Here is a 12,133-nt window from a genome sequence, read left to right on the forward strand (position 1 = left end):
ACTTCTTTGGATGATGCAGACCTTGCAGGATTTTCAAATCACTTGCACTCCACCTGTCTCTATCTTATGTGATAATACAAGTGCAATCAGCATTTCAAAGAATCCAGTCATGCATTCAAAGACCAAGCACATACCAATCAAGTATCACTTCCTCCGGGAACAAGTGCTTGAACAAAAGGTCAAGTTGGAGTATGTTTCTTCTAAAGAACAAGTTGCTGATATTCTCACAAAACCACTACCCAGGGAGACTTTTGAATATCTCAGAAAAAAGCTGGGAGTAGTTGATGCTTCATCCTGCTGTTAAAGCTTGTCTGTTCTAAAGAAAAGTTGGTGTACGCGTGTTGTATAAGGGATATCCGCGTACATACGTTGATTTATGCAGGTGAAGTCGCGTATATGGAGTTCTGAACAGCAAGGGCAGACTCTGGTTGGAGAAGGTCTGAGATGGGTATGCCAGAGTCCTTCAGGCACAGTTTCAGGGGGTGCAGCAGGCACAGTTTCAGGGGGAGCAGCTTAAAGTCTAATAAAGCATTGTTGGCATTTAGATGTTTTTGGTTCTAGTTCACAACTGTTGTTGGTTTCAGGAGAAGGAGCACAGAAGGAAATCTTGGTTGCTGATCTAAAAGATGATTATCAGATACTGCTGGTGACTTTCATAAGTCTTGGTCTAGATCTTTCGTCTCTATGTCATGTATCTCTTTTGTGATATCTCTTTTATGATGTCAAGGTCATGTAACGGCCTATGTTGGTTTCCCCACTATGCCTGGGATGAATGATGTAATGTAATTGGTTGTTATATGTAAATTTCTGATGTATCCCCTCTTGGTTGGGAATATGGATGTATGTATTGAGTCTTTTGGTGATAGGAAGGTCCTTTATGATGTATAAGTCTTGGTTCTTTTTGAAGAACATCTTTTGCAGATCTTGCCTACAGTCAGGGGGAGCATGTTCATCACAGCAGAGCAGAGATATCAGCATGTTCTCAGGGGGAGCACAGCCCTTTGCCCTTGATGACAAAGGGGGAGAATGATTCTAAGGATCTTGGGGTTGCCATCAAGTCCAAAGGGGGAGATTGTTGGCATTTTGGCACAGGTGTGGCGCTACGGTACAGGTGTTGTCCTTGATGGCAACTCTCTTTGATGATAGATCTCAGTCCAGACTACAAGAATGAAGAGAAATTTCATATACGCAGGTTCATTAAGCCCAAGTTGCGTATACACGCTGGTACGCTATATACTAAGTCGCGGATACGCAGGCTCGCTATATACGAAGTCGCGTATACACGTAGTTTCATGAACAGAAAAGAGCGTACATGTCGAGAAGCTTCCCTTTGGTCCGTGGTAGTTAGTCCTCGGTACTTGAGCCTATGTTTTTGACCAAGGTATCTCGACAGACGTGTTGATCCATAGTTTTGAAGTTGATGGCATTGTGTTACTATGGTTTTGGACCGTTGTATTGTGAAGGGCCTAAGGCTATATAAGGAGAAGAAGATCATTAGGACAGTGTACTGAAAAAGTCTTGAATATCTGATAATGAAAGAGATCTAGTATGCAGGTTCTGGGTTGCTTGATCTAAGCTAAGGAGAAATCACACCGGTTGATGGAAGACTAGATCTAAGGATAGATCGGGATCAAATGGTTGAAATGAACTATCGGTATATGGTTGATTACGCATATTTTTAGATCTGCATACTGACGCAATGTTATGTTCTGAGTATGATTGATGTCTGGTACAGCTGCAAGTTATGAGAAATTATTTTTAGATCTGTACGCAGGTTGTCTTTGGTAAAAGCGCGTGTATACGCGGGTTGGTTTCATTGAAGTAGTGTATATCTTTTGAAGCTTAATTTTTTGGGTTGCAGTTGGGTCTGACTGTTATTGCAAAAGTTCTGTAGTCTGCTCTGTGTTCTGGTGACTGGGTGTTGACAGGGTTTCAGTGGTTCAGTGATTCAAAGATTGATGATGCTAGTATTGGTTGTTTTGTGCTTCAATGATTTGTTATGAAAAGTGAATGAATCGTGGTCTTCAGATTGTAATGTTGTGCTTCAGGAGTATCCAGTCTGAAAATTGATGAAAAGTGGTACCTGAAGGAAAGAAGATTGTAGGCCAGCACCTACGTACTAGTATCTTAGCTAGTACAAGAGCAAAGGGGGTTGGAGCTCCCTTCCAGGAGAGTTTGGAAAACGAGAGAAGGTTGTAGCCTTCTGCAAGTTGTAACCTGCGTACTGGTATAAGGCTGCACCAGTACAAAAGACTGTAAACTGAAGTTTCTTATTAAAGAAAGATAGAGACGACTTGCAGCAGGTGGTTTTCACCCACATTGGGTTTCCACCTTATATCATGGTGTTCATGTGTGTGGCTTTTGTGTGATGATCTGTTCTGTTATACTGCACCTGTTTACTTTTAATATGGTTAATAATGTCCTGATGCATTTACTGAAGATAAACTAACTGAATCATAAGATTTCTGGTTATACGCTGGTTGCTTTAGACACAGTAGCGTGTACATGCTGGTTCACTTAACTGAAGTAGCGTATATGTTTCTGAGTATTGAAAAAGTTTTATTGATCTGATAATACTGATTCACCCCCCCCCTCTCTCAGTATTATTTCCAACAGGGGGCAGACAGTCAATTGAGACAGTGCCCGCTCCCACATGAGATTGTGCAGTTCCATCAATGAAGAATGTTGAGTAAGGCTTGATCTCAAGCTTCCTCTTGGGATGGGCATATTTCTTAAGGTACTACTCGAACCGGTCCCAAAGATAAGCAAATTTCATTTGGCTCCTCGGAGCTTGAAACCGCAAGTCATGGAAGCACTGCCAAAAATCAATGATGGATTCATGCGGAGCCCTCCATTGCTGTAACAGTTTCCAGACAAGATGGTCTGGATAAAAATCATAGAACGTGTCTTCAGTAAGATCACAGACGTGCTCAAATGAGTGCACGGTGTCAGCCGGTAGGCTAAGCACCCAATGAAATGGAGATTCACGAAGTGTGTATGCAAGCAGGAAACCGACCTGTTCGTTAGAAAACTCATCTTCCTCATGAATCATGGAAAGAAAGTTATGTAAGTGCTCAGGCCAGGCCACTTCACGATTTGAAAAGCTTCCCCGAGATGGAGACATCTTCATGATTCGAAAAACACCTTGGGGGAAGAAGAGTGCAAGACTCCATGAAAGATATGCAAAGGTTCAAAATTGGATGAGAGGACACTACTTGTCATCAAGCCCTCCTTCTAGCGCCAGAAATGTTGACGATGCTGAACCCGCCAACATGTCAAGGGGATCTCCCTAGTAAGAATTTGTTATAGACATATTTGTGCACCTCAACCCCAGTCTTATATGTCGATAAACTAGGGCTCTTTAACCCCTAAAAGTGTTGTGTCATACCCTAAAAGATCATGGTCAACTGATTACATCATTCCCCAAAAGTTCCACCTGAAAAACCATCCAGAATTGGCTAAAACAGGACCATACTGACTGCTCCACTGTCAAGGTGCGATGCATACTGACTTCTACACTAGCCAGGTGTGATGCATACTGAAAATGCCTTTTGTGGGGTACGATGAGCGAGGATGGACAAATGTTCGAGACAGTTTGCTAAGTGGATGCTCATGGAATCTTCCAGAAACTTCTCCTATGACACTTGCCTCTCTGAATTCGCCCAAGGATGAGTAAGAGATCCAAGAAATCTCCAAGTGGAACCAAGAACAACAAGTGGAATGACACTAATAAAAAACCCAGAGATGACTCACACCCTTGCATACATCTATAAATGGATCCCTCATCTAAGAGATCTGGAGGCTGGAATTTTGTAATTTGTAAGGAAGTGCTAATAATTTGTATCTGAGAAAGAGCATTGTATTGTTGGGTGACCTTGCTTTTCATGAGGTGAAGAGGGCTTTGATGCTGGGAGGATCATGCTAGATCAGACAATTGGGTTGTAATTCTCCCTTCTATTTTAATAATGTTCTTTGAGTTTTCCTCCATACAATTGTGTATTTGTGAATGTTGTTATTTGTGAATGCCATTGTATGTTCATTGTATTTCTGATTCTGCAATGCTGATGATATAATAAATCAAGATGCGTTGATGGTGATTTGTTACTTTGTTTCTACAAGTATTCTCTAAGCGGGATAAATAGGAGAGGAAGTGAAAGCTTTGTCAAGGGGGAGAGAGATCAAGCAAGGAGTTAAGTGGAAGATCATAGAGGAAATCCCAAATTGCTTTGATTGTTTGTTTGCTAGGATAACTGCCAATCCTAGAGGGCTAGTAGGTAAAAAAGACACTAGTTTTCCTAGAAAAAAAAATGGTGACTCTGCTGGGGATCGAATAGATGTTTTTTTTTTATTGTTGTTTGTTTTATAAACTATAGACAGAGCTTGAAGTTAGCCAGATAGCCTTCGAACTGCTCTTGCTCTACAATTGCATAGTAGATGAATGTTGCTTCAGTCAATCTCCTGTTTATTTTATGAATTGAACATTTGACTTACAAGTATTCTATATGCCCTTTTGGTAGCTCAGTAACCTCTCAAGATCATACTCTGTACTTTTCTATTTACTGTCCATCATAGCTCAGCTTAACTCACTGAAATCAGTTGCAAATTTGAGCCAAAACCCATCTCAGTTGCGCTCCCTGGCCCATCGCACTGTCTGTCACTGTCTACCGGTATGCATCGCACCTCCCAAGTCTGAAAAGTGCAATGCACCCTTGTTTCTCTAAAGCCCAGGTGCGATGACTGACTGAGCCTATTTCCCTCCTTGAAATTTGGGGTTTTTTGTCCTTGTTTTCAGCTCTGTTTAGTTGTTTTGCTGCTTATGAACAATATCTCATTATTGAAGCCTCCTTGCATAAGATATATCAACCTCCATTGATTAGGATTAGTAAATGTTTTTATGTATTTGTCCATCATTTACGATCCTTTGTCAAAAAGTTGCTTAAATCGATCTGTCGTTTTGGTACAAAAAGTGTCGTAACTGTCGTTTTGTGTCAAAAAGAGAAGTGTCGTTGAGTCTTCCTTCCCTGGATAGTTGATTGAACTTTTTGTCATGTATTTGATTTGATTTATTAGATATTTGAAGTGTCGAAAGAATGTTCTATTCGAAATTGAAAAGTGTCGTTTAGTCTTCCTTTCTATTTTGAAAAAGAAATTGTCGAAATGTCGCTTTGAGTAAAAATATTTCAGATCTTTACTACATTTAGTTTTCTTTTTTGGAATTTACACATTAAAGAGAATGAAAACAAATACATGCATTTTCATTTGCATTTAGATTATGTGCGAAAAATGATTTAGGAAAAGTGCATTTAGTGTGTGTTGTATGCTCTTTGTTTGAAAGAATCGTAATCTTCTTTCCTTAGTAGCTAGGATTTTCATTGCTCAAAATAAACAACGATTGTTTATCATTGTAGACTGCATATTTAGGAATTTTGAATCTCCATCACGCAGTGAACCATTGAAAGGAAAACTTTTAAACAAGATCAACTCTAAATTAAATTTCAATGAACTTAACAATGCTTTGGAACTTAATGCAACACATCTAGAGGTCTAGGCTAGAGACGTGTTCCGGCGTCGTAAAAATCTAGTAACTATCGTTTTCATTGAAGGTTGGGTGATTCCTCCTCCTTGATACAACAAGTGCTAGCACGGACTTATGCTCCCCATACCGTCGCGTATATATTGGGAGACCACAATAGGCTTATATCCTTTATCCATAGGAAGCCGTGTTTGCTGCCCTATCGATCGCAATGCACTGAACACAACATTCGGGATGATTGACTGTCGTACATAAGTCCTTGGTAATTTCTCTTTAATTTATCACCAAGGTGTATTTTGCAGTTTTGTGATTCGTTTGGTAATCCCTCTGTCGAGATTTCCAGAGTAGTCACTTTCGTTCCTTTTCGACTCGTTAAAAGAAAAGGTCCATCTGAGCACTTGTCAATTCAGGCTCATTAAAAGTCGAAGGGGACTAGAGTCATCTTTAGCTTTTTCTCGACTCTTAAAATTTGAAAAGCAAAGTTGTGTCAAAGAGTCATTAAAATTTATTTATTTTGGAATAACATCCCTGTTCCTACGTTGATCTTAGGTTGAGATAATGGAGTCCACCAATCAAGGAATCCCTCTTGAGGGGAATCCTAGTCCATTTTCTTCTTGGGGAAATATTGGTGCTCCGTATATGGCTACATTGTCCCTTCTAGGAATCACAATTGGCTTGCCAGTATGGCTATTCTCAACCTCTGTCGTTTAAAACACCGTGATTCCTCAGCAATCGAATCAGCATCCAGTTGATACTGAAGTTGACCCTTCACCTTCCTCTTTGTTTGTTTCTCCCTCCCCTTCTTCGTTTTCGCTTGGTGAAAATAGTGATGCTAGTAACCAAGTGCCTGAGAAGAAGAAGAAAGCGAAGGAGACGAAGAAGAAGTCAGTTAAGCAAGGGGGCAACCATGCAGCATTTGGTGAAAATCCGCACACTAAGCTTTTCAAACCTAAAGATCCATGCATAATTTGTAGAGGAGACATTTACATCGAGAATGTCCATTCATTCCTCAGATCTTGAGAGAATGGTCCCCCCGTTCGCACCAAGCAATGTTTTCAACCTCTGGTGATAAAGTTGACAGCACACCATCAACTAGTAATAATGGGCAGAGAAGAAAGGTCCAAATTCCATGTAAGTTATGTGAAGGTGTTAGGCCCCTATACTACTAGTGTAACCCATTATTGTTATTAGTACAACCCACTTATTATATTGATGTACCCATGTAGTGCCCATATTGTTACTATTGTGCCCCATAGAAGCCCATTATTGTTATTATTGTGCCCTTACATTATTATTGTTATGTCGGCTCTGATTATGTTATGACCCCTTAGACTCCTATATATAGAAAGGAGGTCTTTTCATTTGTATCATCCAAGAATTGTTCATTTATGTAATGTAAAGGAGGTTTCCCCCTCGAAGAGGCTAAATTATAAGGCGTTGATCTATCTTTTCTATCTTTTCTTGAGCTGGTTTCATAACATTTGGTATCGGAGCTTTGGATTCCAGGGTTTCGCTGCTCCAAACAAGTCATCATGGCATTTTCGCTATAACTTTTTTTCTGTGACGTTTCAGAAGCTAAAAAAAACCCACTTGAGACGAGATCATACTGAAGCTCGGGTCCGAATTTCAAAGCTTTTTGCGCTATATTTGCAGAGATATGATCTAAGGAAGTTGGTCTTTTTGCAGACTCCTGAATTACATTCCAAACAGGTGACCTGGGGAAAATCGTCATAACTTTCTCTCTGAGCATCGGATTGAAATTTCGTAAGAAGGTACAGAAAGAGGACAGACTGTAGTTTCTTGTAGATATTTTTCAGAGCCAAAGGTTGAACCAGTGACCCGTGGCACTTCATACAAGTTCGCTCTTCTGGAAAGGTCTATAATCAGGTCATCTTGGGAGATTGTGCATAACTCTTTCTTGGAGAATCCAATTTGGATCAGACTAGTGGCATTGGAAAGAGAACAAAGAGGGCTACCACAGGTCATAATTTCAGAACTTAAAGATCCGAAAGTATAGAGTTACAGTCGTTTCAAGATCGAGCTCCTAAAATCAAGAAAAAGCAAGATGAGGAAGTTTGATGGCAAGGATCCGGTAAATTGGATACTTTAGATGGAGCAATATTTTGATCTACATGGTGTACCACTGTTACAAATGGTATGTATTGCATCTTCATATTTAGAACCAGATCAATTTTTATGGTATGAAGGGCTTTGTTCTCGTAAACAACTTGTTACGTGGTCAATTTTCACGGAGGAAATGATAGCACATTATGAGGATACAAAGAGCAACACCTTCTTTAGAGCAACACCACAACAATTGGAAAGAGTAAAAGGGATTTGTGACATAGTGGAAAGAAAAATTATGGAAACCAGGAAGCCTACCCCTCACAACTATAAAGATGGAAGTCTTGTTTCTCCTAGCCTTCCACAACCTACAAGGGTTACACCACAACAATTGGAAGAAAAAAGAGAAAAAGGGCTTTGTTACAATTGTGATAGCAAATGAACTAAAGGTCATAAGTGTGCTGATAAGAAATTATTTTACATAGAATATGAAGAGGAGGAAGAAAAGGATCAAGAAACATCAAAAGCAGAAGATATACGCCAGGACCTCACCCCAGAGAAAGAAGAAATGAATCAGACCATATCTTGTAAAGCATTGGCAAGAATTACCACTCCTCAAACTCTCAAGATAGAAGGACATATCAAGAAGAAAAAGGTGCAAGAAGTGAAAGATCACATCGAGAAAGAAGAAATGAATCCAACCATATCTTGTAATTCATTGGTCGAAATTACCACTCCTCAAACTATCAAGATAGAAGGACATATCAAGAAGAAAAATGTTCAAGAAGTGAAAGATCACATCGAGCATCAAGAAATGAATTTGACCATATCTTGTAAAGGATTGGAAGAAATTACCACTCCTCAAACTCTAGAGATAGAAGGACATATCAAGAAGAAAAAGGTTCAAGCAGTGAAAGATCACATCGAGCATCAACAAAAAGTTCTCCAAATTTTAAAGGATAACGCCACTTCAGTGCAAAATCAAATGAAACAACAGGTAGATCAACATCGTAGTGAAAATTGTTTTGATGTAAGTGATTGGGTATTTTTACTGCTACATCTCAAGAAAGTTATTTATGAGAAGGAAATGTTGGCAATACTACATGCACTTAAAAAATGGCGACCTTATCGAATGGGAAGACTCTTCAAGGATGAGGATGTGGAAGCATTATTTTGTGCTATTTCTATTATCCAACCAAATTGGATAAATGAAGCAAGGGATGAATGGAAGAAGGACGAAGAAGTATGGCCACTTATTCAAAAGTTGCAAAAGATCCCAACTCAAACAATATTGCCAGAAATTGAAGAGGAAGAAAAAATCATATTGGAACCTGGAGTAGTCACAGACACAAGAACCCGACAGCTACAAAATCGATCAATTTTATAGTATCTCATCAAGTGGAAGAACTTACTCACTGAAGATTCAACACGGGAGGACAATAATTTTATACAGAAGCATCAAGAACTACTCAAGCGTTGAGGAAAACACTTTTTGAAGGAGAGGGGCATGTTAGGCCCCTATACTACTAGTGTAACCCCTTATTGTTATTAGTACAAACCAATTATTATATTGATGTACCCATGTAGTGCCCATATTGTTACTATTGTGCCCCATAGAAGCCCACTATTGTTATTATTGTGCCCTTACATTATTATTGTTATGTCGGCTCTGATTATGTTATGACCCCTTAGACTCCTATATATAGAAAGGAACTCTTTTCATTTGTATCATCCAAGAATTTTTCATTTATGTAATGTAAAGGAGGTTGCCCCCTCGAAGAGGCTAAATTCTAAGGCATTGATCTATCTTTTCTTGAGCTGGTTTCATAACAGAAGGGGACCATACCCTTCTTCGTTGTCCTTTTTTGGATGAAGCCAAAGGAGTCTTGCATAACCATCCTGCTTCACCGCAGCGACTTCCATCTGGATTCAGGAAACTCTCCCCAAGTCCTTTACTAGTTAAAAATCCGACTGACATAATTCAACCGTTGGTCGAAACACCTATCACTGAGAGTGAATCTTCTGAGTCCATATCAGACCAGAGTCAACAGGTCAAGATAGCAGTCGACCCAATTTTACCTTCAGAAGATCATACTCATTCTCGAGAGAGTGAGAACGATACCGTTCAAATTCTCTTTGTTAATTCAGAGTCCGATGAACTTGGGGGCAATCCGCCCATTCCTTCACAATAGGAAGGGAATCCCCCAATTCCTGCAACTCAAGGGGTCATTTCTACCGTTTATTCGGTACCCCTTCCAAGTAGTCTACTCACTTCCTTTGATTGGAATCGACTAGCAAGACACTCTTTCGAGTGATGTGTTTCTCGCATGAAGGCAAAATTGTCACTATTGACCAGCTTTCATTTCCGGGCTCAAACACAACTCCAAGTAAAAAATCATCTCTAAATGGTCCTTTTGCATCAAGAATGTCTCTTCAACCTTCATTCCATCCACCTAATTACCGTGAGTAAACTGGTGAATGTAACGAAGCTTAGGGGGGTATGCACCCTTGTCTATTTTAAGACGAACCCAGTTGAAAAGATAGGTTTTCCTGTAGGTTATGTGATTGCAAGTGCCATCCCACACCATTCACCTTTGTCCATTATGTGGACGAAGCCCAGGAATTGTTTTGTCTAATCGCTGACGAAACCATCCTACCATATGAATTTCCCTATAAGTTAAGTGATTGGTCTAACACACCATTCACCTTTGTCTATTTTGTATACAAAGCCAAGGAAGTGTTTTGTCTGCTCTGTTGACGAAAACAATCCTACTTAACCACAATGATCTCCATATGGTTACTGGAGACTCTCCTTTTCTCGATGTCTGGGGGCATGCAAGCCTTTTTATGCAAGCCAAAAACGACCAATTTCATTTTTTATTAGCTTTTTAGCTTTTTAAACTTCTTAGGTTAGGTTATTGGTCTGACACACCATTCACCTTTGTCTGCGCCACAGACGAAGCAAAGGAAGTGTTGTCCAACTGCTGATGAAACCATCCTACCTAACCTCAGTAGTTCCTTAGCTTTTTAGTTTTTTGTCTTTTCTAGTTTTTTAGTCTGGTCATTTCTAGTTCGCATAAAAATAAAAACTAAAAATTGAGCATAGTTTCCACAAGGTTCAAGCTCATTAAAAAATGAACCCACATCCCACCGAACATATTTTCTGCAAGTTTCAAGCTTGTTAAAAAATGAACCCGCCTCCATCTGAGCATAGTTTCCACAAGGTTCAAGCTCGTTAAAAAATGAACCCGCATCCCACTGAGAATAGTTTCCGCAAGGTTCAAGCTCGCTAAAAAATGAACTCGCCTCCATATGAGCATAGTTTCCGCAAGGTTCAAGCTCGTTAAAAAATGAACCCGAATCCCACTGAGCATATGTTCCCCCAGAGTTCAAGCTCATTAAAAAATGAACCCACCTTCGGTAAGTAACCTTTGTGATTGCCATGCTATCAACCTTTTGAGCCTTGGTTGTGTTCCTGCCATCACCTCCATCCTCTTGGCCGATCATGTGCTTCCACTTGATTATTTACCCTTTTGAGGAATAGCTGCGATGAGTGGTTTCAACAGTCAACCTCTTCACATCACCATGTTTTGAGAAGTTCCAAGCTTACCCGGAACTAGTTGCTACCCTAAACACCACTCGTTCCTAAAAAATGAGTCCTCTTTAAACCCTTTTCAGACTCGCTAAATATGAAAAGATTGTCAAGCTATTGGCCTCTCCAGCTCGCTAAAGTGATTGGAAGCGCAATCCCTCCTGTATATTTTAATATTTTTTGGACCTGAGGGATTATCTCACGAAAAAGATCGAGTGTTTGTCTTTTTCGGCTCGCTAAAGTGATCGAAAAGTCATCCCTTTTGTATTATTTTAATCTTTTTCGGACTTAAGGGATTCTGCTACGAAAAAGAACTGTTGGAGTTTCCTTTTCGTCCCTTTTCAAACTCTCTAGACATGAAAAGGACGAGTTATCCTTTTCGTTAAACTCACTAATACAATAGCAACAAACTTGTCCACCAAGACAAGAACGAGTTTCACTGTTGCTAGACTCGCTAAAACATAGCGACAGGTTTGGCCGAAGGGCAAATTATAGAACAAGAATATGTTATCCTCCTCAAGCTTGACAAAAATAAAGGAAAGAAAACTTGAAGAATTTTATGGTAGCAGGTCGCTCTTGAACATGACACTTTCACTCCATCACCATGATTGAGTCGGGTTGGGATATTCCGTTCACCGGTCATTTCACCATTGGTCTTTCACACCATCCATTTTTGGGGTTAATGCTACCAATCCATCTCAGTGTCACCGATATGTTCAAGAGAAGTCATTCAGTCGAGAATTCACCATCCAGTTAATGTCTCATCCACTGCAATACCTTCAACCTCCGTTTTCCATGACCACTATTCCTAAACCTTGTATCACAAGATCGTTTTCACCTCCAAAAAATCATTTGCTTCGTTTCGCGTCGTAGATGTGGGATACATTAAGGACCTCCTATGATGGGTCACTTCTTTTCGACATCAGCTCATTATCCAAGAAGTT

The sequence above is a fragment of the Pinus tabuliformis genome, chromosome 7, assembly GCF_031772625.1.
Source record: "Pinus tabuliformis cultivar Carrire ecotype Pingquan chromosome 7, CPIR1, whole genome shotgun sequence".
NCBI lineage: Eukaryota > Viridiplantae > Streptophyta > Pinopsida > Pinales > Pinaceae > Pinus > Pinus tabuliformis.